We start from the raw sequence: 26,795 nt of genomic DNA on the forward strand, positions 1-26,795 counted from the left end.
TGCCCCAAAAACTGCATTCGATCTAACCAAAATTCACACTTGCTGAATTTGGCATAAAGCTTGTGTTCCCTTAGTCAAGACAGTACTATCCGAAGGTGTTGGGCATGCTCTTCATCATTCTTGGAATAAATCAGTATATCATCAATGAATACTACCACAAACCTATCTAGCTCCAGCATAAAGGTTGAATTCATCAAGTACATGAAGAAGGCAGGAGCATTGGTGAGACCAAAAGACATCACTGGGTACTCATACAACCCACACCTAGTAGAGAAAGTTGTCTTTGGTATATCATGTGGCCTGATCTTGATCTGGTGATAGCCTGATCGGAGATCAATCTTCGAGAACACCTTGGCACCAGCTAGTTGATCGAACAAAGTATCTATGTGGGGCAAAGGATACTTGTTCTTAACTGTTACCATGTTAAGAGGGTGGTAATCCACACACATCCATAGAGTACCATCCTTCTTCACAAAAATGGCTAGGCAACCACACGGTGAAGAACTAGGATGGATGCAACCTTTTTCCATCAACTCTTCCAGCTACTTCTTCATTTCTACCAATTCCCTTAGAGCCATGCGATATAGGCGTCTAGAGATAGGGGCAGTACTAGGCTCTAGCTCAGTGGAGAATTCTACCTCTCTATCCGATGGCAACCCTAGAAGATCTTCAGGAAAAACATCTGGGAACTCACATACCACAGGGATGGGGGTAAGATCAGGAGAGGCTTCAGCATGGGCAGCAACAGGTAAGACTGGATCTGAGGGTACCAGAAGAGACATCCTATCCTCAGAAGAAGAAAGCCGTAACTCAACACTTCTTCGCTTCAAATCCAAGACTACCCCATACACCCGCAACCAGTTCATTCCAAGAATAACATCAATGCCTTGCCCAGGCATTACCATGAACTATATGCGGTAAGTGTGGGTGGCTAATACCAAGCTTACTGTGTCCGTTCGGGTATTGGTGAACATTTGTGAACCTGCAGTACGGATCCTATAGGCATACGGTATAGCCATAAGTAGTAAGTTGTGCCTATCTACAAATCCCATGCTCATAAATGAATGTGATGCACCAGAATCGAACAACACATAAGCTAGATGGGAATCGATGGTAAACATACCAGCCATCACTAGTTCCTGCTGCAATATCTACTCTGCATCTGTGAAATGCACCTATCTAGATCTACTGGGCACTTTCTTCTTGATTATGGTCCTCCTGACAAGCCTGGAGTTCACTGATGGTTGGGTAGACTGAGCTGGTTGGTTCTAGGGACAAGCTCAGGCATAGTGGCCATCTTTGCCACACTTGAAGCAAGCACCAGGCTTGTTTCCAACTCCCTAGCGAGGTGGGACCTGCTGTCCCTGAGGCTGCTAGGGCGGCACCTGCTAAGTGGGAGCACGGTACTGTGTGGAAGAAGTCTGAGAAGTTTGCTGGGGCTACTGAAATGAAGGCCCGCCTGATGATTGATAGGGCCCCCGCCGGACAACCTATACCTTCTGAGTATGAGGGTGGCTAGAAGACCCCGCAACCACCCGCTTCCTCTTCCACTCTGCCTGGGACTCCCACTAAAATCCCTCCATGGTGATGGCAGCGTTCATCAGTGCCCTGAAGGTCTGATAGTTTGCCGTGTATAGCTTCTCCTGAACAATGGAAGAGACTCCGTGAAAGAAGCGGTCCTTCTTCTTGTCGTTAGTGTCCACATGAATGCCAGCATACTAGGACAGGTGATTGAACTTACTAACATAATCCATCACTATCATACTCCCTGACGTAGCTTCAGGAACTCAGTCAGCTTTCGGTTGATGACACCAACAGGGATATAGAACTCTTTGAATGCTGTGGTGAACTCCTACCAGGTTGTCGGATGATCAGGCCGCTGCATGGCATGGAAGGTATCCCACCATGCACTTGTGGACCCCAATAGCTGCTGCGCTGCAAAGCGCACTTTCTGCTCATCGGTCACATTGAGCAACAGAAACTTCTGCTCCAGGATGCGCAGCCAGTGCTCCGCATCCAGGGGCTCATCTGTTGGTGTGAAGGTGGGCGGGTGGGTCTTGAGGAAGTCTTGATAAGAGGAGGGTCCCTCAGGACAGCAGGCACCACCCCCATTCCTACCATTGCCCCCGTGGCCTCCACGAACGAAGCCCGCGACCGCTTGTGCCATTATCTCCATGGCATGGGCTGACTCTCGGCGAGTAGCCAACAGCTCCGCCATCATCTCAGTGTGAGTCATCGGAGGTGGCGGCGGCGGCGGAGAAGGAGGAGCCAGAAGTGGAGCCCCATGGCTCTCCCCGTTGTGCTCATGGGCCTGGCCACTCTCGCCTTGGCCCTCGTGATGACCGTGAGCCGCCCCAGCACTGGTGCTCCCACGTCCAGACCTTAGATTCGTTTGTAAGAGATATGAATCATTTGTTTAGAACCACCTTTCTGACCAGAATCAAGGGATTAGAGAAATGACATCACATCTAATTAAAGCATTCTTTTAGTTAGTCCTATCAATTTACTAATTCAGTTATACGTGTAGGGGGATTTCAGTTTAAGTAAGATGCTATTATCATGATGCATGCTTCGATCTATACGTTCACTCAAGCCAGAATATAGCGGCATTCGTAAAATTTTTGGCACGCCGCACACTCACTTTCCGTATACTACGCGATTCTTACGCAACGTAAGTCAGTGTACCTGCAGAAAACTGATTAGATAAAACCAGTGCCACTATCCTAGATAGACCATATTGCTAGGGCTTATACTTATTTAACTAACTTAATCGCATTCTACTTTTTGCAAAACTTTTGTAGGTCAAATTTTTAAATTTTTGAAAAAGAGTGATGAAACTCGTAACCCTTATTGGCTCTGGTACCAACTGTGGCAGAATCGCCCGTAATAGCACGCTTACGGAGATGCTCGTCTCCCACCAGACACTAAGCACCAGATGCGACGGTGGCGACGTGACCGACACGGCAGCGCTCGCTGGGCGGCCAGCAGCGGAGCCAGACCACGCAAGGCGGTGACCGCGGCCAGCGCTGGCTTCGTTCGAAAATATGTGACTTGCACGCTTTTTAAAGCTGTTGAAAAATACTACCCGATGGTCCAAATGCCAAACCAATTCTTCTATACTCAAGAGGTAATGGGAACGAGGATCCCGATCTTAAGTCAGGTAGAGGTTGCTATCGTTGAGGCGGAGAATGACACACTGATCCGGCTTCAGATCGAAAGATTGAACCCTACAATCTTAGCACCACAACTCCTCTGGTTATCAATCAAGACACGGATTCGGTTGACCTCACCAAGAAGGCTAATCTCTGCCTGCGCAATGAAGAACACAAGCAAGAACAAGAAAAAAAGCAACCAAATTGCAGATGAATGATTAATCTCATGAAGTTGAGGTCTCACAAACCGATGAACGGCGAAACTGTTGTTGACAGATTAATCTAAGTAAAACCCCCAAAACCTAATGACGGCGGTGGCGTATGATTATAAAGGTCTTAGGGTCGTCGCCTACCCTGGACACGCCCCCTAATGGGCCCAACACGATACACGGTCCAACCGACCAAAAGACGGTGTCGCAGCACCCTGGCAGATTCTGGATGCTAACTTGTTTCGACGATTCCCGTTGATTCTGAAGGCCTTTTGAGGTGAGATTACTTGGATTGGCTTCCTTATCAAATTAGCTTTCCAGCCATATGTGGATCATAAAAAACGGAGTCCGGATGCGTCCTAGGTTACCAGTTTAAGGCAGACTGGTCCTAGAGGCCGAGGTAGACTCGAAGTCATGTTGGACCGGGCCTCCAGTTTCTGTTGAACGTCCTTGCTGGTCATCAACGCCTCCACCTCTTCGTCTAAGTCCCTCATGACCCTCTCCAATATTCCTAAACAAGATAGCATCATTAGGTAGTAGTCTATTCTCAAAAGTATGAAAAAGATCGCTTAAGAATGAGCTCACCTCTAAATTGAGTTGACGCATTTGAGCTCGGGTCATTGGACCTTGCATGACGGAGTCCAGCCCTCGGGGGTCGGGCGAGGCGAAGTCTAGCCCTCGGGGTCGGGCGAGGCGTGGCCAACCTTTGGTCGTATGGGCAAGAAGTGCAGTTGCGTTTTTGTCTGTTTGGAATAGAGATGGCAACGGGGCGGATTCGGATCGGGTGGAGTCTCTGTGCACCCGAACCCAAAACCCGAAATCGAAACTCAAAACCGCACCGAACACCGATTCGGGTGATAATCCGTCCCCAAAACCGAACCCGCGGATACCCGAAATCCGAATGGATACCCGAAACCCGCTTTGTATGACAACATAGTAAGAGAAATAAGGACTTTCTATAAACATATGCATGATATATATACACATATTCACACGTATAAACAAGAGGCAACAAATAATAAATATTTTCATGAGTCAACTTAGAATAAATTTAATTATATAAGTAAACAAGTTATTATTAGCATATTATAAAACATGAGTTTTAATTCCAAATGATTTATTTTGGATATCCATGGGTGGAAAACCAAATCCAAAACCGAACCTGATTGGTTTCGGGGCCCCAAACCCGAAAACCGTGGGTGAGAAATCATTCCCGAATCCGAACCCGCAAGACCCGAAACCCGCGGATATCCAACCCGAAACCGTCCCGTTGCCATCCTAGGTTTGGAAGCATCAACGTTTGATGGTTATTAGCTCCACCTCATTGGGTACCCTAGTATTAGGTCCCCGACAATTATTGAGTTACAATGGGTTGGACTTAGATGTTTATCAACATAGTTCAGGGGTGAAGATCGTTATTTTATATACTCTAGCTTATATTTCTTCGCGTCTAGAGACTTGCGTGTAAACAGAGATATATAATTGTGCTACCTTACCTTAAATTAGTAGAATCCCCTCATCTTGGCAAAAAAAAAAAAACTAGAAAATGGAAATGGACAATATAATGGTAAGTTTTGTTTCGGACGTATTGGATTAAAAGACTAATTGTAATAACCAGTTGCACTAATTAATTAATTTAAGACGTGTTGTTTTAAAAGGCAAACTCATTCGCACGTGTTGATTGGTTGATCCGTTCCGTTCCACGGGTTCATGCACATACGCAGAGCCACGACCAAGAGGGCATGCGTGTGCATACCGCAGACCGCGTATCATCAGTTATTAGAAGACGTTAGGTACATATCATCTCCATTCATAGAATCATTAGTTTCTGGTCAAAGGGGTTCTATCCCCACAGTCCGAGTTTTTTTTTTATATATATAATTTACAAATGGAGGAGCTATATAAGCATGAGGCCATCGCCGTTAATCGCAACCATAACAGCAAGAAGCAGGCCGGCGGCGGCTAGCAAGTAGCCTGAAACTCTGAATGGCGTTCTTGGTTTTATTTGCTGCATTGTTGGTGTTAGCCGCCCCGCCGGTTCATGTCGTCGGGCAGCGAAAAGGTTTCTCTCGTTTCATTTCATCAAGCATCGTCGGTTCACTAGTGCATCGATCGATCGTAGATTTCATATGCGCTGCAGCCTGCATATATATTGAGCTAGATCATCGATATATATCCATCGCGTGTGCATTATTATCTGCAGGCTTCGTGAGCATCGACTGCGGCCTGGATGCCAGCTCGGGGAGCTACACGGACACCCAGACAGGCATCGAGTACGAACCCGACGGCCCGTACGTCGACGCCGGCGCCGGCGTCGACCACAGGCTATCGGCCGACTACGACGTCCATTTGCGCCGTTATCAGACGCTGAGAAGCACTGCTACAGAATATTTATCCGTGTCGGGCGTTTTGGGTTCCCCGCGGCGGGCAAACCGGTCCGCCGCCGCCGAAAGGCCACGGTAAATCGTGGCTTCCCGCGGCGGACAGCTTTGCTCGCCGTGGTTAATCGATTTACCGCGGCGGCCACATTAGAACGCCCGCCGCGGCAAATCGTTCAGGAAAAACAAAAAAAAAAGAAAAAAAGCCCACACGGGCTTGGATCCGGGCCGCACTGAACCTAGATCCCGCCGCCGCCGTCAATCCACCGCCGTTGATTGGATCCGCCACAGCTCCAACCCGCCGCACCGCCGGAGGGAGAGGAAGGGCCGGGGTGGGCGCCACGCCCACCGGATCTGCGCCGCCGTCGATTGGGTGGGAGGGAGACGACGCCCCGCCGTGGATCCGTGCCGTCGCGGCGGGTTGGGGCCGCCCCTCCGTGGATCCGTGCCGTCGCGGTGGGTTGGTGCCGCCCCGCCGTGGATCCGTGCCGGACGGGCCACGCCGCTGCTCGCCACCGTGCGCGGAGGAGCACCCGTCGCCGCTGCTCGCCACCGTCGTCGGGGATCTGCAAGGGTGCGAGTGTGAGAGGGACAAGATCCACCATTGATCTGAGAGAGAAGAAAGAGGGCTCCACACCTTGCGTCGGATCCGCCGCCGCCGCCGGGGCCTCCATGCTGGCGTCGGGGCCTCCACGCCGGCCGGAGGAGGGAGAGGAAGGGGCGCCGTCGGGGCCTCCACCGCCGGCCGAAGGAGGGAGAGGAAGGGGCGCCGTCGGGGCCTCCACCGCCGCCGTCGAGGCGGCCTGACCTGGAGCGCGTGGGGAGGAAGAGAGGGAGGAGGAAGAGAGTGGGGAGGAAGAGAGGCCGACTGCGCGACAAGAACAGAGTGGGGAGGCTGACTGCGCCCCCCGAAACCCTAAGTATACTTATATATACGTGTAGACGAATATCGGGCCAGTTTGGGCCTGATGGGCCTAGGCCTTTTCCGTGGTGGGCTTTTAACGTTGTCCGCCACGGTAAATTGATTTACCGTGGCGGACACCTTACGATGTCCGCCACGGTAAATAGGGTATTTACCATGGCGAGCATCTTAATATGTCTGCCATGGTAAATCGATTTACCGTGGCGGACAAAAGTGTCCGCTGCGGTAAATAAAAAATGCCTGCCGCGGTAAATCGTGGGATTTACCGCAGCGGGCAAAAATAGGTGCCCGCCACGGAGTGCAAAAGTACAACACCGCGTATATTCGTTTATGTAGTAGTGAAGTACCTGCTGCGGGCGGAGTTCGAGTACGGCAACTACGACGGCAACAACAGCTCGTCGCTGGAGTTCGACCTGCACCTGGGGGCCAACCGCTGGCGCACCGCGAAGCTGCCGGAGTTTAAGGACGAGCACGAGGTGATCTTCGTCGCGTGGGCGGGGTGGGCGCCCTTCTGCCTGGTCAACACCAGCCGCGGCACGCCGTTCGTGAACGTCGTGGAGCTCAGGCCGCTCGTGGGTAGCGCGCTGCTCTATCCGCAGGCCGCACCCCGGCCTCTTCTCGACCATGTACACACGGCTAAACATGGGGACAAGCAATTTCATACGGTATGTTAAACATATACATGCATCTTCTCGTGGGACAGCCTTACTAGTGGATGTCATGCCTGGAGAGTTGGGGATATATAGACTGTGTTTGGTTTCTTTGTAGCCAGGGGCGGATCTGCAGGGGGTCTGGTGGGGCTGCAGCCCCCTCGCGGCCCAACAAAACAAGGAACAGGAAAGGGCCAGCAAGCCTCCGCTGACAGCAGCCCGAAGACTCCCAACACTAGCAAGCCTCATGTTCATTTGTTGCTTACTAGAATATTTATCCAATTATTAATACACTTTTGCGTTTATAAAGATGATTGACATAAAATTTACTCCTTTGCCCAAAATGCACAATTTTGTCTTAGTACTCAAAATTAGGCATGGTGTTAAGTCGGGTCAAATTTTGCATAGGTCACGATGAAATTAGCCCCCCTCTTGCCTTGGATCCGCCACTGTTTGTAGCCTGCCTAGCCATCCAAGCCTGGACAGCCTAGGCCTGTTTCTAGGAAGCCAATTCTCAGTTGTTTGATTGGCTGTATTACCTAAGCCTGGTCATCAGAAGATATGCTTGGTTGTCTGGTCTGCCTTGCATAGAATCACCTCTTTCTTTTCCTAGTAAGTTTTTACCTCTCAGTGACATTTCATCGAGCAGTTGGTGAACGTCGGTGCCACCAGCATGCTCCTCTGGCCATCGTGGAGCTAGGCGGGGTGGCGGGTGAACGCTGGGAAGCTGGCGCGGTGGCCGTCGTGCATGCAACTGAGGGTGGAGGGCAGCCAGAGGTACGACAACCATCCCATGCACCGGTTTAAGCCCTCGCCGCCAGTTGTCTCCTTTCCCCCTCTCAGCTCCGTCGATGGCCACCTCTGCGCGTTGACGAAATTCACTGCGGCTGCTCCACCACCATCCAATAGGTCACGCCACCCACTTTGCCTTGCCCTTGCGCTGCTCCTTGACCCGCTCGCGTCAGCCCTGAATCGTCCTTGTGCCGGCGAAACCGCCACGGCCATCCACCATGACCGCCACGACCTCCTCGCCGTGGCCAACCCGCGATCTCCTTCGGCGGCGGAGAAGGCTGTTTCGGTGATGGAGAAGGCCCACTCTACGGCGTCTCTCTCGCCTCATCTCCTCCAGGTCCGACTGCCGGTGAAGCTACGGACGGTGGCGAGGCATATGAAGCGCCAGATCCCGCATAAGGAGCTCGTGGGCCAGATCCTTCGCCGGCGCGCGAGCATGGAGGAGGTGGTGGAGGAGCACCGGCGTGCGAGGTGGGAGGGGGTGACTGGCGACGGGGGAGGTGAGGCGAGCGCTGGCTCAAGCCATGCTTAGTGGAAACGCCCACCCCCTCCATTTCTAGAGAGCCTGGCTAACCCCCCTCGCGTGGGCTCGGGGAAGCCTGGCTAGAAGGGCCTTACATGGAACCAGACAGGCCCACGTTGTATTATGGAAGCCTGGAAAAATTACCCTCATATTCTTAAAATGGCATAAATAGTTATTTTAGCTTTGCACCATGACACTCAGTATGTTATATCACAGAATTATATCACCACCCATTCTGACTGACGATGATTTGGTGCAGGTATCCTGACGATCCATACGACCATTTTTGGTCGACGGTGGAGAACGCTAACCCATGGTGGGTGAACCTATCGGCCCCTGCAGGGTCTATTCAGCTGGACATCACTTCCCCTGTGTCGTTGGCCGTTCTGCAGACGGCCGTCGTGGCAGCGGGCAACGACACGGCGCTGACAGCCATAACGTGGCACGACGATAGCAAGTACTCGTTCATGACGCTGGAGCACTACGCCAACTTCCAGAACACCCAGCTTTGGCAGTTTGACAGCTACTCGGGAACGGTGCTGTCGTGCTGGGCGACATATAGGAGTAGAGAAGCCATGTCTTGTAAACTGTTGGCGTAAAGATCTATTTACATTTTCAATTTAAAAACTATCGTGTGGGCCCTGATGGCCAGTCTTTGTAAGAGCACATAAGTGTTGAACCATTCACGACACCGGCAGACAATCATCAGAAAGTAAAACAGCCAAGGCAGAGGGGTTTACCCTACCGGCGTCCTCGTCACTGGTTCCTCTTGTGTGTGCTCACGTCGACGGCAATTGCCGGCGGCCAAGGGTGTGACAAGTGGTATCAGAGATACTCTATCCTCGGCGTGGGTGATGAGCGCAACGCTCTTCCTCATCGCTTCCTACCCGCAAATCTGACGCATTCATCGGCGGATCTACTGGTCCGACGTCCTACCACCTCCCCACCTCCTCCATCACCATCGTTCGCCGTTCCTGCTCGACATCTGCTCTTCCCTCTCAGGTATCGTCTCGATCCCATCACTTCGATCTACAGCTCATAATTCTGGTGGGCAGGTTGATCTCAGTCACACCCGTGGTGTTCAACATGAGGTCCTAGAGGTCCCTCCTTTGGGTTGAGTTGGGTCAGTGACGGTTTTGGTGTCGGCTACCTGGCCTTTCCCCTCTCCACTACTCCAGCAGCCCAATCACTTCCACCAAACCCTTCCCTTCCTCCGATTACACCAAGTGGTTTAGATCCTGCCCATCGGTCACCATGGCTCCACTTAAACCATTGAAACAGACTCAAATTCCATTGGACACCATGGCCAGAAGTGCGGACGATGAGAAGAAGTTCATGGACCAGGTCATGGAGCAATTCGATCTGTTGTTCACCAGAGTCAATGATATTGGGGAACTTCAACAACAGATGAAAGCCTAGATGGATATCAGGGGAGCAGCCATGGATAACTACTCTGCTGAACAACACATGATAGCTCAACAAGTCAAAGCCAATGGGGCAGCAGTGGCACAGTTGACAATGAGACAGTTTGAAAATGAAGCTGCTTATGATGGTGATGATGGGGCATCCATGTTGTTTGAGGAGAAGGCATCCTTTCAAAATGTCTTTGCCTAGGATAAAGAGACTGTTAAGGTAGAAAGTTCCAAGATCAGGAGACACCCGCAAAGAATTGGGAGAAGAGACACTTTGCCAAGAACAGCTATGCCCAAAATACAGTTCCCCAAATTTGATGGTAGAGACCCTAAGATATGGAAGGATAATTGTTAGAGTTACTTTGATCTGTATCAGCTGCTAGAGGGCATGTGGATTACAGCTGCTCATTTGCATTTTGAGGGTAATGCTGCTAAGTGGTACCAAGCTTACAAACTAAACCATACTTTCAGGGATTGGGATCATTTTTGTGCTGTCGTGGAAGAGGAGTTTGGAGCCAATGACTATCGAACAGCCATGAATGATTTATTAGGCCTCAAGCAGACTAGGACAGTGACAGAGCACACCACCCAGTTCCAAGCATTGCAGTTCACTGTAACCATGCACAATCCTAATTATGATGACATGTTCTTCACACCTCATTACATCAGAGGCCTCAAGGAAGAAATCAGAGGAACAATAGAGAGTCAAATGCCACCAACGGTGCATAAGGCTTCAATCATTGCTAAGATTCAGCAGGGAGTCCATGATAGAAGCAAGGCTAGATATCAACAAAATGTCAGTCAACCAAAACCCTACATGCCACTAAGAGTTGAACCCAAGCCAGCAACTCAACTCACTTCTCTGTGGAAGGATAGGCAATTAAGGGACTATAGGAAGGCAAATGGTCTTTGTTTCAATTGTGGTGACAAATTTGTACCTAGCCACCTAGAAGTGTGTCCTAAGAGAAACAAGCCTCAAGACAATGCATTGGTCATCAATGATCTTGACAGAGAACTATATGATGAGGTCCTCAACCAATTGGTAGCTAAAGACACACTTCATGAAGACTTTTGCCAGTTGTCACATGCATGCTATTTCCAGTGTGGACAACACAAACTATATCAAGCTAAAAGCCAGAGTCCAGGATAAGGTGATGCTCATCCTTGTTGACAGTGGTAGCTCCCATAGCTTCATTAGCTCTAAGTTTGTTGCTTTGGCCAAGTTACCTACAGTGTCCACTCAAGAACAAAAAGTGAAGCTAGCAAATGGTGAATGGATGACCACCAATAGAAAGGTACAAGGATTGTCCTAGTATTGTCAAGGCCATACACTATATATTGATATGGTGGTCTTGGATATGCATCCATATGATGCCATCCTTGGTTTTGATTGGCTCCAATCCAATAGTCCCATGCAATGTGACTGGCAACACAAAACACTGGAATTTTGGGCCCAAGACAAACCTATCAAGCTGAAAGGAATCACAGAACCTCATCTACAACTTCAGTCTATCTTAGCCACTAAGGTATTTAACTCCACAAAGGGCAATGACATCTAGGCTTTTGTTCTACTAGACTATGTCCCAACAACCAATCCAACCAAACCTAGTGAAACTTCCCCACCATCTGACATTCTTGCCATTCTTTCAACCTATAGTGATGTGTTCACTGATCCCAAAACCCTACCACCACAAAGAGCCTATGACCATACCATTCCACTTTTGCCTGGATCTATCCCCATCAATTCTAAACCTTACCACTATTCACCATTACACAAAACTGAGATAGAGAGACAAGTTCAGGAGCTTTTGCAAGCTGGCTTGATAGCTCATAGCCATAGTCCTTTTGCTTCACCAGTCCTTTTGGTCAAAAAGAATGATGGTACATGGAGATTTTGTGTAGACTATAGAAAATTGAATGACATCACAATCAAAAACAGGTTTCCCATGCCAGTCATTGAAGAGATCTTACATGAATTATATGGAGCTAAGTTCTTTACCAAGCTTGATATGAGGTCAGGATATCATCAAGTGAGAATGCATCCAGAGGATGAGTATAAAACTGCATTTAAAACTCATCACGGCCACTATCAGTTCAAGGTGATGCCGTTTGCACTCACAAATGCACTTGCTACTTTTCAATGCATCATGAATCAAATTTTGCAGCCATTTCTTAGAAAATTTGTATTGGTCTTCTTGGATGACATCCTAATCTTTAGTGCCACTATGGAAGACCACAAACATCATTTGCAGCAAGTTTTAGCTGAATTGAGAAAACACAAACTTTTCCTCAAAGAGAGCAAATGTTCTTTTGCACAGTCAAGTTTGGAATATTTAGGACACATTATCTCAGCAGCAGGGGTGTCCACAGATCCAAACAAGATATCAGCTATGCTCCATTGGCCAGCTCCTACTTCCTTCACTGAGTTGAGAGCATTCCTAGGTCTTACAAGCTACTACAAACGGTTTGTAAAAGGTTATGGAGTCCTAACCAAACCACTAACCAACTTGCTGCGACTGAAACAGTTCACTTGGTCTCCTGTAGCCTAGTCAACATTTGATAGTGTTAAAGTGGCAATGACAAGAACACCTGTCCTGGCATTGCCCAACTTCTAAGAATCCTTTACAATTGAAACAGATGCTTGTCATGATGGCATTGGAGCTGTGTTGATGCAGAAAGGTCAACCCATCGCTTATCTTAGTAAAGCCTTGGGAGAGAAACATAAAGCATTATCCATATATGAAAAGGAGTTCTTGGCTTTGATCATGGCAGTGGAAAGGTGGAGAGCTTATTTGCAATGACAAGAGTTCATCATAGTGACAGATCACAAATCCCTAGCCTATCTCAATGAACAAAATCTATACTCTGAGATGCAGAGGAAAGCAATGACAAGGCTAATGGGACTGCATTTCAAAATTGTCTACAAACAAGGCAAAGAAAATGTGGCTGCTGATGCCCTCTCTAGAGTAGCCCATCTTATGTCATTACAAGCTATGTCTTCAGTGCAACCTGCTTGGATACAGGAAGTTCTAAATTCTTACACCACAGACACTCAAGCACAGCAACTCCTGACAAGGTTAGCTATTTCTAGTCCAGATGCCTAGGGTTATAGTTTGGATAGAGGATTGATAAGGCACCATGGCAAAGTTTGGATTGCTCAAAATGCAGCACTTCAAACCAAAATCCTTGTTGCCTATCATTCCAGTGCTCTTGGAGGACACTCAGGTATTGTTGCTACATACAACAGACTTAAAAGGCACTTTTCTTGGAAAGGTATGAAACAAGATGTGGAATCCTTTATCAAACAGTGCTCTGTCTGTCAATAGTCCAAACACTCAAACAATCATCCATTGGGCTTACTCCAACCCCTGCCAATTCTAGAGGGTGTATGGAGGGATTTGTCCATGGACTTTATAGAAGGATTACCCAAATCCTAGGGCTTCAGTGTCATCTTGGTGGTGGTGGATAGGCTTACTAAGTGTCAGGTTCATAAACCCGGGGTCCCTCGGGGACCGGCTTCCACGCTAAGGCTCGCCCTAAGCAGACAGCACGTAACTCATGGGCTGGCCCAAGAGTCTAAAATGACAGGCCAGAAGGGCGTCCTAGTCACCGACTAGAAGGTCTGGCCAAAGAGGAACAACGCCCTCTCATCGGCTACTTTGGCCCACCTCTTCGATCGGAGCGTTCGCTTCGACTCCAGCCGCCACCGGATGGCCTCTCCGATCAGAAGGCCTAGCCCAAAACACTACTTCCGACTCTGACCCCACATCTCCAACCAAGGATCGCAGGAACCCTGCTCACCGCTCTTCTTCGACCGGCGCACTCAGAGCCGACTGGAGCCATCCGATCAGGGACGCCTGCTCGGTAGGAACCAGAAGACGTGCGGAGAAAAGCAAGGCAAGGCTCACAAGTCAAAACCACTATACCAGGGACCATACCCTACATGGAATAGTACTCTACAGCCACCCTGACACAAATAGTATTGTAGGTGCTGACATCTCCCTCTACAGTATTGTAGGGGCTACTAAAACTCCCATACGGTAAGGCCCCCACGTGTCTCTGGGCATCGATAGCGGTATGGGCGCTAGGATTTACTGTACCGGGTGAACATAGCGAGACTCCTCACATGCCTCTAGGCATCAAATAGTATTTATAGGTACCGATGTCCACCATCCTTGAAAAAGGCAGCACGACCTCCCGTATGCATCTGACATTCTACAGTGACATCAATAGTGTTGTAGGCGCCTACCATTACCTTGTACCCACCGGTGTGGGCAACAAGGCTTGGTAGGCATGGGCAACAAGGCTCGGTAGCATACATACCCTCACCCTCTCACTTGTAAAGCCATCCTCTTTATCTATAAAAGGGGATGCGCCCCCTCCAACAAAAGGGAGAGCCCTTCTTGAAGACAACAAGCACCGATCAAGTTCACTAGCTCACGACCACAGAACGACTGAGTTTAGACTCCAAGCACACGCTTGAACACTTAGCTCATAGTGTATCTCCTATCGCTCTTGGCCCTTCCGACCAGAGCCGACCGGACCTCCTATACACCCCTTCTTCTTCCTTCTCATTTGTAACCCCACTGCAAACTTTGAGCACCTGGGCTCAGGAATAAAGTCACTGACTGACCCAAACTGGACGTAGGGCACGTTGCCTAAACTAGTATAAATCTTGTGTCATTGAGTGCTAGGCCACCTCCGATCATAATGTACGACAAAACTACAAATATTCACTAGTTGGTCACTTTCTACACCGACAGTTGGCGCCGTCCGTAGAGAAGACGTTGTACGTTCAACACTTTTTGGTCATGGGATAGCCCACTTTTCCGCCACCCTCGCCATGTGAAAGCTCTAGTTTGGTTTTGGTTAATTGATGAAACCCTAAGTGCTAACCTAGTTTATCAAGTGATCATGAGATAGGTAGGACTACTCCAAGTGATGAAGCAATGGCGAAGATCATGACGATGGTGATGGCATGGTGATGATCAAATGCTTAAACTTGGAAAAGAAGAAAGAGAAAAACAAAAGGCTCAAGGCAAAGGTAAAATTGTAGGAGCCATTTTGTTTTGGTGATCAAGACACTTAGCGAGTGTGATCACATTTAGGATCGATAGCCGTACTATTAAGAGGGGTGGAACTCGTATCAAAATGCGGTTATCAAAGTGCCACTAGATGCTCTAACTCATTGCATATGCATTTAGGATCTAGCGGAGTGCTAACACCCTTGACAATATTTGTGAAAATATGCTAACACATGTGCACAAGGTGATACACTTGGTGGTTGGCACATTTGAGCAAGGGTTAAGAAGTTAGAGGTGAAATGGAGTTGGTCGCAAAGATGCTGGCGTCGGTCAACTGACCGGACGTTGGGTTGCTAAGCGACCAGATGCTAAAGGGCTGTGTCCGGTCGTGTTGTCGGTCAGCATAGTAAGTAGTCATAGTATGACTGGACGCTAGCACGGTCCGATCGTGCTTGACCGGATGCGTCCGGTCGGCAAAAGTCGGTTTTGGACACTTACTGTAAACGATCGGATGCCGGTGTTCAGCGTCCGATCAACTCAATCATAGTGTCCGGTCAAGACTGATGACCGTTGAAGTTAGGACACATGGCTGACTGTGAGTGACCAGACGCTGGGGGCTCAGCGTCTGGTCAACTGACCAGAGCGTCCGATTAGCCCACGTTGTGCCCAATGAAGGGGTACAACGGCTCTATTTCGTGGGGGCGTCTATTTAAGCCCCATGGCCAGTTGAAGCTCATACTCTTGCACATTTTCATTGACATAGCAACCTTGTGAGCTTAGCCAAAGTCCTCCCACTCATCTCCATCATTGATCCATCATCTTTGTGAGATTGGGAGAGAATCCAAGTGCATTGCTTGAGTTATTGCATCTAGAGGCACTTGTTATTCGTGTTGCGCTGCGGATTTCGCATGTTACTCTTGGTGGTTGCCATCACCTAGATGGCTTGGTGCAGCGGTGGAGGATCGGCACGAGTTGGTGATTGTTCGTGGCCGCCTTCGGTGATTGTGAGGGGAGTTGTACCTTCCCCGGCGGAGTGCCGAAAGGTAACTCTAGTAAATTGCTCATGTCATTGAGTTACCTCACTTGTGGGGAGGTTCTTGCAGTGTCCAATCGTGTGGATGAGGTTTGTGAAACACCTCTTAGCCACCGAACCACCAAGTGTTGGTCGACACAATGGGGACGTAGCGTGTTGGCAAGCACATGAACATCAGGAGAAAATCTATTGTCTCTTATCATTTGCATTCTCCCGGTGATTGGCTTAATCATCATCTTGTGATTGGTTCATTCCTCTACATGGCGGTATAATCATCCTACTCACTCATTTATATTCTTGCAAACTAGTTGTGACAAGCTCTTTAGTGTAATTAGAATTGAGGGCTTGCTTTGTTGTTTTAAGTTCATCTAGTGGAGCTCTTTAGAGTAGCAAGTTTGAGAGCTCTTAGTGAGTAGTATCTTTGCAAGTTGTGTGCCTAGTAATCTTTGCAACTAGAATTGTTGGATAGGTGGCTTGCAACCCTTATAGAGCTAGAGCAAGTTTGCATTTCGCCTCTTGTCATACTAATTAAATTGCTCTAGTTGATTTGTAGAATTTTTAAATAGGCTATTCACCCCCCTCTAGCCATACTAGGACCTTTCAAGTGGTATCGGAGCCGTGGTCACTATTTGATTGAAGGCTTAACAACCTCGGTGTCAAATTTTGGCTCAAGTTGTGTTCAACCATGTGGGGGCAAACCACCATTCTTTGATGGCACATGCTATGATTATTGGAAGAGAAAGATGAGGATGTATCTTGGTTCAATCAATGATCAAGTATGGGAAGTGACTGAGAATGATTATGCTATCATCGATCCCGATGATCCCACCAACCAAGATAAGATCAACAAGCAATGCAATACAATGGCTCTCAACACCATATACAATGCCATTGATTCTAAGGTGTTTGAGAAAATCAAGGATTGTGAAAGAGCAAATGAAATGTGGAAAAGATTGTAAGAAACTTATGAGGGCACACCGGCGGTGAAGAGTGCCAAGTTGTATATCCTCAAGGATAAATTGACAAGCTTCAAGATGAAGGAAGATGAGAGCATTCCGGAGATGTTCCATCGATTGCAAGTGATTGTCAATGATTTGAAGGCATTGGGAGAGAAGATTAAGGATGATGATGTCTCTTATCAGTTCTTGATGTGCCTTCCTCCAAGATTGGAGATGTTGAGATTGCTCATCATAAGAGAAGGATTGAAGGAGATTACCCCCAACCAAGTACTAGGTGATGTTATGACCCAAGAGACATACCGTGTGGAAAGGGAGGGGGATGACAAGGAGGACAAGAAGGAAGAAGAAGACAAGAAGAAGAAGAGTATAGCATTCAAGGCTAGCTCATCATCATCCAAGAACAAGGGCAAGTCCAAGAAAGAATCAAGTGATGATGATGATCTTAGTGATATTGATGATGAAGCTATGGCCCTCTTTGTCCGCAAGATGGGAAAATTCATGAAGAAGAAGGGTTATGGTGCAAGAAAGAGAAGAGATCACACCAAGAGCAAAGAGTATGTGAGAAGATGCTACAATTGCAAGAGCCCCGATCATGTTGTAGCAAATTGTCCCTACAATAGTGATAATGATGAAGATGAGAAGAAGAAGCACAAGAAAGATAAGAATGAACAGGAGAAGAAGGAGAAGAGAATGACCTTCCAAAAGAAGAAGGGTGGAGGCTATGTAGTCACTTGGGATAGTGATGGTTCCTTGGATGGTGATAGCTCTAGTGATGATGACAAGAAATCTATCAAGAGAGCACTAGCAAGCATCGCCATCAACAAGAAGCTCTCCATCTTCGACACTCCATCGACATGTCTCATGGCAAAGCCTACCAAGGTAAAATATGATGAGAGTGATGATGATGAATGTGAAAGTGACTCTTGTAGGAATGATAATGATGATGATGAGGATGAGGATAGACCAAGGAGGAGCTCTTGGACATGTGTGACCAAGTGCACGCTTGCAATGAGATGAAGAGAAAGGAGTGCAAAGAATTGCGCAAGAAAGTAAAATTTCTTGAGCAATCCTTTGATGAGCTCAATGCCACTCATGAGAGGCTAATGGAAGCCCATGAGAAGCTTGGCAAAGCTCACTCTAAGCTTGAAAAGGCTCACTCCTCTCTTATTGAGCAAGTCAAAGTGGAGGAAGCCAAGAAGGAGCAAGTGATCATATCATGTGATGTGGGACTAACATGTGATCTTATTGATGAATCTATTTTTGTTGCTCCCACTAACACTTCTTGTAGCACTACCACTTCCATTTCACCCTTGAGCGATGGTCTCACTTGTGAAAACTCACTAAAAGTGGAAAATGAGACCCTCAAGAAGGAGGTGAATGAGCTCACTCGTGCCTTAGGCAATGCCTATGGTGGAGATGCCCACTTGCTAAAGTGCTTGGGTAGCCAAAGGTTTTCTCTCAACAAAGAGGGATTAGGCTATACCCCCAAGAAAGGCAAGGCGGCCTTTGTCACTCCCAAAGTTAGCTTTGTGAAGGGCAATGGTCGGTTTTGCAATAGATGCAAGCAAGTTGGGCATATAGAGCAATATTGCAAGATTAACAAGAACAAGCTACCTAATGTATCCTCAATTAAATTTGATTCTTGTTACATGCTTTTTATGGGTGCCAATGTTGTGAAGGCTAAGTTCATTGGTACACCAATTGTGGGCCCAAAGAAGAAGGCTATTTGGGTACCAAAGACCTTGGTAACTAACCTTCAAGGACCCAAGCAAGTTTGGGTACCTAAAAGGAATTGATCCTCTTTTTAGGTCAATTATAAAGCCGGAGGAAGGCATTGGGTGCTTGATAGTGGGTGCACACAACACATGACCGGTGATCCAAGAATGTTCAATTCAATCAATGAAAACAAGAGCAATGGGATTGATAGTATCACATTTGGTGACAATGGCAAAGGCAAGGTCAAAGGGCTCGGTAAGATTGCAATATCCAATGACTTGAGTATTTCCAATGTGCTACTAGTAGAGAGCTTGAACTTCAACCTATTATTGGTAGCTCAATTGTGTGATCTTGGTTTCAAGTGCATATTTGGTGTGGATGATGTAGAGATCATAAGTGTAGATGGCTCTAACTTGATATTCAAAGGATTTAGATATGAGAATCTATACTTAGTTGATTTCAATGCTAGATAAGCTCAATTGACAACATGTTTGATCACTAAGTCTAGCATGGGTTGGTTATGGCATAGAAGGCTTGGTCATGTTGGAATGAAACAATTGAACAAGTTGATTAAGCATGACTTAGTTAGAGGCTTGAAAGATGTCACATTTGAAAAAGATAAGCTATGTAGTGCATGTCAAGCCAGAAAGCAAGTTGGTAATACACATCCTAAGAAGAGCATGATGAGCACATCTAAGGCATTTGAGTTGATGCACATGGACTTGTTTGGACCAACCACATACACTAGTATTGGTGGAAACAAATATGGATTTGTGATTGTGGATGATTTCATTAGATACACATGGGTATTCTTTCTAGTGGACAAGAGTGATGTGTTTGCAACATTCAAATCATTTGTCAAAGGCATTCACAATGAATTTGAAACAACAATCAAGAAAGTTAGAAGTGATAATGGTAGTGAATTCAAGAACACTAGAATTGATAAGTTATGTGATGAATTTGGAATTAGGCATCAATTCTCGGCCAAGTATACTCCTCAATCAAATGGGTTAGTTGAAAGAAAGAATAGAACCTTAATTGATATGGCAAGATCAATGTTGAGTGAATACAATGTGAGTCATTCATTTTGGGCCAAAGCAATCAACACGGCTTGCTACTATAGTAACCGACTCTATTGTCACCCCATGATGGAGAAAACACCTTATGAGCTTTTGAATGGAAGAAAGCCCAACATAGCATACTTCTGGGTTTTTGGTTGTAAATGCTATATATTGAAGAAAGACACTAGATTGAGTAAGTTTGAAAAGAAATGTGATGAAGGTTTCTTGCTTGGTTACTCCACTACTAGCAAGGCTTATAGAGTTTGGAACTTAGCTAGTGGTACTCTTGAGGAGGTTCATGATGTGGAATTTGATGAAACAAATGGTTCCTAAGAGGAAGATAAGAATCTAGATGATGTAAGAGGCACTCAATTGGTCAATGCAATGAAGAACATGGACATTGGTAATATAAGGCCTAGAGAGGTGATTGATGTTGAAGATGACAAGAATCAAGTACTCACTAACTCAAATGTGCAAGCTAGTGGTTCTCATGATCAAATCCAAGCAAGCACTAGTGATGGCAATGTGCAAGATCAACAAATGGCTAGTTCATCATCTCAACCAAGTGATCAATCAAATGCTAGCAATCAAGTGCAAGTGCTTCAACCAACCAATGTTGCAAGAGATCATCCATTGGACACTATCATTGGTGACATTTTAAGAGGTGCAAACAAGGTCAAGATTGGCTTCATTTTGTGAGCATTTCTCATTTATGTCATCCATTGAACCTAAGAAGATAGATGAAGCTTTGAGGGATGTTGATTGGGTCAATGCTATGCATGAAGAGCTAAACAACTTCACAAGGAACCAAGTATGGGATTTAGTTGAGAGGCCTAAGAATCATAATGTGATTGGAACCAAGTGGGTCTTTTGGAACAAGCAAGATCAAGATGGGATAGTAATAAGGAACAAAGCAAGATTAGTGGCTCAAGGTTACACTCAAGTTGAAGGTCTTGACTTTGGAGAAACATATGCCCCGATTGCAAGATTGGAAGCAATTAGGATCTTGTTAGCCTATGCTTGTGCCCACAACATCAAGTTGTACCAAATGGATGTGAAAAGTGCATTTCTCTATGGGTACATCAATGAGCTTGTGTATGTTGAGCAACCTCCTGGTTTTGAAGATGAGAAGAAACCCAACCATGTCTACAAGTTGAGAAATGCTTTGTATGGATTGAAACAAGCACCTAGAGCATGGTATGAGAGATTGAGAGATTTCCTACTCTCTAAGGGATTCAAGATGGGAAAGGTTGACACCACTCTCTTCACCAAGAAGCTTGGAAATGACTTGTTTGTAATGCAAATCTATGTTGATGATATCATCTTTGGATCAACAAATCAAGAATTTTGTGAGGAGTTTGGCAAGATGATGGCAAGTGAGTTTGAGATGTCTATGATTGGAGAGCTTAGTTACTTCCTTGGTCTTCAAATCAAGCAAATGAAGAATGGCACATTTGTGAGTCAAGGCAAGTATATCAAGGACATGCTCAAGAAGTTTGAAATGGATGATAGTAAAGCTATTAGTACACCAATGGGGACAAGTGGAAGCTTAGATAGTGATGCTAGTGGCAACATGGTGGAACAAAAGATATATCGGTCTATGATTGGAAGCCTACTCTATGTGACCGCATCAAGACCGGATGTGATGTTTAGTGTATGCATGTGTGCTAGATTTCAAGCCTCACCAAGAGAAAGTCACTTGAAAGCAACAAAAAGAATATTGAGGTACTTGAAGCATACACAAAATGTTGGATTGTGGTATCCCAAAGGAGCAAGATTTGAGTTGATTGGATATTCGGACTCCGATTATGCGGGATGCAAAGTTGAGAGAAAGAGCACATCGGGCACATGTCAACTATTGGGAAGATCACTTGTGTCTTGGTCATCAAAGAAGCAAAATAGTGTAGCACTTTCAACCACCGAAGCGGAGTACATTTCGGCCGGTAGTTGTTGTGCTTAATTACTTTGGATGAAGGCTACTTTGAGTGACTTTGGAATTAAATTCAAGCAAGTGCCATTGCTATGTGATAATGAAAGTGCCGTAAAGCTCACAAACAACCCGGTTCAACACTCAAGAACAAAGCATATTGATGTCCGCCATCATTTCATAAGAGATCACCAACAAAAAGGGGACATTTGCATAGAGAGTGTGGGCACCGATGATCAACTTGCCGACATATTCACCAAGCCACTTGATGAGAAGAGGTTTTGCAAGCTAAGGAATGAATTGAACATACTTGACTTCTCCAATATGTGTTGATGCAACCCCACTATATGACATGCCTCTCCTTCGAGCAATACAAGGTATAAATTGATTGGCATGACATACATCCTTGCTAAGGACATGATTAGTGCATCTAGACATATTTCACATTTGAATAGGCTCATTCATGAAAATCAAATGAGTTTGATGCTTGTATGGTACCACTATTGCTTTTATGTTTGAAATGATCTAGTGGTAGCATATGACATGTTTGTGGGCTTGTAAACCTAGTGTTTGATCTATAAAATGAGCTATAAGTGTTTAACTCAACATGGTACAAGATAACCCTTATTTGGAGGTGTGAAGAAGCTTGTCCTTGGATCAAACTGAGTTAAATATCTTTTGCAAGTAAACTAGATTGAACCAAATTGAAAAATGATCCTCATTTCACATGGTTTAACCCCAACCTATCTATAATTTGAACCTATCTCTACTTTAAGCCTTTGTGGTCATTGATGACAAAGGGGGAGAGAAACAAAGATAAGTGATAGGGGGGGGAGAAATAGTGTAGAGAAATAAGATATGACAAAGGAAGGGGATCAAATTCAAATATTCAAATTTTGAGCACACAAGTAGGGGGAGCAAGCTCATGAACTTGTATGGTGCATTTGAATGTGCATTTCATGTGTTTGGTTGCATGGCATAAGTTCTAAATTTCAACATTCATGCTTGTGTGGTGTAGGCTAATTGTAAATTTGCATGATGAAATGAAAATCTTGTATGCATAGGACATCTAATGATTTCATTTCCATGTATTTACAAGTGGTATCTAGCTAAAGTAACTGGACTTATGTTCATCATATGGAAACTAGACCCTTACTTGTAATATTGATCTCATGGGGTATTCTAATTTTTATGTATGTCTAGTTTTGATTGATGCTAAGGATGGTATAATGGTGCACTCCGATAGGTTTCATGCTTCAAAGGTCCATCTCTTATACCTTAGCATCATTTGGTAGAAATTGTCTCATACAATCCTATCTAAGCATATGTGCAAAGCTACAATCCAAACTCTTAGCACATATGTAGGGGGAGCAATTGCTACCATATGGAGTTCATGAAACTTGTCCATATCCTTTACACATGGTAAATATGCTTGGGCAAGCAACATGAATTCAATTAAACTTTAATTCATATCTTTGTATAAGGGTTGTCATCAATTACCAAAAAGGGGGAGATTGAAAGCTCTAGTTTGGTTTTGGTTAATTGATGAAACCCTAAGCGTTAACCTAGTTTATCAAGTGATCATGAGATAGGTAGCACTACTCCAAGTGATGAAGCAATGGCAAAGATCATGACGATGGTGATGGCATGGTGATGATCAAATGCTTAAACTTGGAAAAGAAGAAAGAGAAAAACAAAAGGCTCAAGGCAAAGGTAAAATTGTAGGAGCCATTTTGTTTCGGTGATCAAGACACTTAGCGAGTGTGATCACATTTAGGATCGATAGCCGTACTATTAAGAGGGGTGGAACTCGTATTGAAATGCGGTTATCAAAGTGCCACTAGATGCTCTAACTCATTGCATATGCATTTAGGATCTAGTGGAGTGCTAACACCCTTGACAATATTTGTGAAAATATGATAACACATGGGCACAAGGTGATACACTTGGTGGTTGGCACATTTGAGCAAGGGTGAAGAAGTTAGAGGTGAAATGGAGTTGGTCACAAAGATGCCAGCGTCGGTCAACGGACCGGACGCTAGGTCGCTAAGCGACCGGACGCTAAAGGGCTATGTCCGGTCGTGTTGTCGGTCAGCATGTAAGTAGTCACAGTATGACCGGACGCTGGCAGGGTCCGGTCGTGCTTGACCGGACACGTCCGGTCGGCAAAAGTCGGTTTTGGACCCTTACTATAAACGACCGGATGCTGGTGTTCAGCGTCCGGTCAACTCAATCACAGTGTCCGATCAAGACTGATGGCCATTGAAGTTAGGACACGTGGCTGACTATGAGCGACCGGACGCTAGGGGCTCAGCATCCGGTTAGCCCGCGTTGTGTCTAGTGAAGGGGTACAACGACTCTATTTCGTGGGGGCGTCCTTTTAAGCCCCATGGCCGATTGAAGCTCATACTCTTGCACATTTTCATTGACATAGCAACCTTGTGAGCTTAGCCAAAGTCCTCCCACTCATCTCCATCATTGATCCATCATCTTTGTGAGATTGGGAGAGAATCCAAGTGCATTGCTTGAGTGATTGCATCTAGAGGCACTTGGTATTCGTGTTGCGCTGCGGATTTCACTTGTTACTCTTGGTGGTTGCCACCACCTAGATGGCTTGGTGCAGCAGTGGAGGATCGGCATGAGTTGGTGATTGTTTGTGGCCGCCTTCGGTGATTGTGAGGGGAGTTGTACCTTCCCCGGTGGAGTGCCGAAAGGTAACTCTAGTAAATTGCTCATGTCATTGAGTTACCTCACTTGTGGGGAGGTTCTTGCGATGTCCAATCATGTGGACGAGGTTTGTGAAACACCTCTTAGCCGCTGAACCACCAAGTGTTGGTCGACACAACGGGGATGTTGCATGTTGGCAAGCACATGAACCTCGGGAGAAAATCGGTTGTCTCTTGTCATTTGCATTCTCCTAGTGATTGGCTTAATCTTCATCTTGTGATTGGTTCATTCCTCTACACGGTGGTATAATCATCCTACTCACTCATTTATGTTCTTGCAAACTAGTTGTGACAAGCTCTTTAGTGTAATTAGAATTGAGAGCTTGCTTTGTTGTTTTAAGTTCATCTAGTGGAGCTTTTTAGAGTAGCAAGTTTGAGAGCTCTTAGTGAGTAGTATCTTTGCAAGTTGTGTGCCTAGTAATCTTTGCAACTAGAATTGTTGGATAGGTGGCTTGCAACCCTTATAGAGCTAGAGCAAGTTTGCATTTTGCCTCTTGTCATACTAATTAAATTGCTCTAGTTGATTTGTAGAATTTTTAAATAGGCTATTCACCCCTCCTCTAGCCATACTAGGACCTTTCACCGTGGTTGGCTCAGGCGATACGATTCGCTTTGGCTCGCTGGAATTTACCACACTCTCACCCACTGGGATGCAGGTTCCACCCATCTTTGAGCCATCCTAGGCCTTCCTCTTCAGAGGCTTGAACTTCGTCGCCTACCGGCTCGGCGTGCTACATCTCCGCGAGGAGGCTCATGTCCCGGCACCTATTGGAGGAGCACCCTCTATCGACTCTAGGATGCACGACTTTGATGATGTAGCATCTGCGCTTGTTATCAAGCAAACTCTCTGCTTAAACCCCGCTATGAGTAATATACACGCTATTGTTTACTTACTATTCTCTATCTTCCACCGATTACCTGATGGAACCCCGTTGTCCCCAATGCAACCACCATACGACCGGTTCCCCTATGGCCTCACATCTTCCATGGACGCATATGCCTGGGGGCTCTGAAGGATGCCTGTGCCACCCCCTCTCACATCTGAATTCGTGGGAATGGCGAGTTATGCTCCCACCTGTTTCCTCAACCTCATGGATGATGATGGCGAGAGTGACGGCTCTAGCATCGGCGACATGGCACCTAGCCACCGTCTGTCCTAGGAGTGCACCATGGCGGACCCTCTGGGACACCCACCTGTGGAAGCGGAGTCCTCATGGACTCACACCTCTCCGGACCCTCACGCGGAGACCCCCGAGCTCACACTTGAGCACGGGGAGGAACTACGACAACGGTGGCTGCATCAGCCACCAACTACGTCGGCACGCCCGGGGTACCACACTGCACCCCGCACGCATAGACCAGAAAGCGGTGCCCAGGGGCACACCCGTCAGGTCCAGCACAACACCATGGATAGGGGGAACAAACCCCCGCACTTCGCTCGGGCAAACCAGAACATCACCGCCATGGCAATGCTTCTGTGTGGCCTGTTTGAGCCGAACGACCCTCATGAACAGGCGATCCACCGGAACCTTCGGGAACTAGTGGAGACCACCACCGTTCAACAAGCGGAGTGCTCCATATCGCGACGCCAACTCATGTCCTTGCTCTCTGCCAGGGGAACGAGGACGCGACAGATGGGTCGCTCCACCCGATCGCCGCTACAATTGCCGAGTGCAACACAGGAGGCCATACTGGCACCTTGTCTTAACCCAACGACCGCTCTGCACTGACCGCCTGTATTCACATGACTTGGACCAAACTGAGACACTCGCAGCAGCGACCGGAGTCCCAGCCCTGATGGCCCAGGACCACAGACCTTTGTCCAAAACCCCCAACAAACGCCACTCCCACCGCGCTCCGACAAAGGCTGGGGCAAGGGCAAGGCCAAGCGCTGGGATCGGGACGAAGGCCCCTCCACATAGAGGGGGAAAAAGAACAAAAAGAATCACCACCGACCGACCAACTCCACGTTGGTCGCCACGGCTGATCATGCGGGCACGCAGCCCTAGCAGGGCCCTTCTGACCACTTCCACGAGCTCATGGAGAGCCCATGCACCAACCATGACTACCTCGTAAAACACCTCTACATGGACTGCCAGCTCCTCAAGCACCTTCTATGATAGCCCAGCAGGCCGAAGGAAGAAAGAGGCAAGGAAGCAGCAACCAAGAAAGGGGGTGTAGCGGGCTAGGATCTGGACTACTAAAGGACGAAGTGATCCGACCGAACGCGTATCGACCAAAGGACGACAACGATGCCCATCTCTCCAAACGCCTAGAACAACTATGTCGCTTTTTCCCTAAGCTTCAATCT

The 26,795-nt window shown here is 46.9% G+C and overlaps 1 pseudogene; it reads left to right on the forward strand.

The window, feature by feature from the left end:
* The first annotated feature begins 6,843 nt into the window (after positions 1 to 6,843).
* Positions 6,844 to 26,795, forward strand: part of LOC136544007 (probable LRR receptor-like protein kinase At1g51890) — a 174,645-nt pseudogene continuing 154,693 nt past the window's right edge.

Source organism: Miscanthus floridulus, chromosome 3 (genome assembly GCF_019320115.1).
Source record: "Miscanthus floridulus cultivar M001 chromosome 3, ASM1932011v1, whole genome shotgun sequence".
In the NCBI taxonomy this organism is placed as follows: Eukaryota; Viridiplantae; Streptophyta; class Magnoliopsida; order Poales; family Poaceae; genus Miscanthus; species Miscanthus floridulus.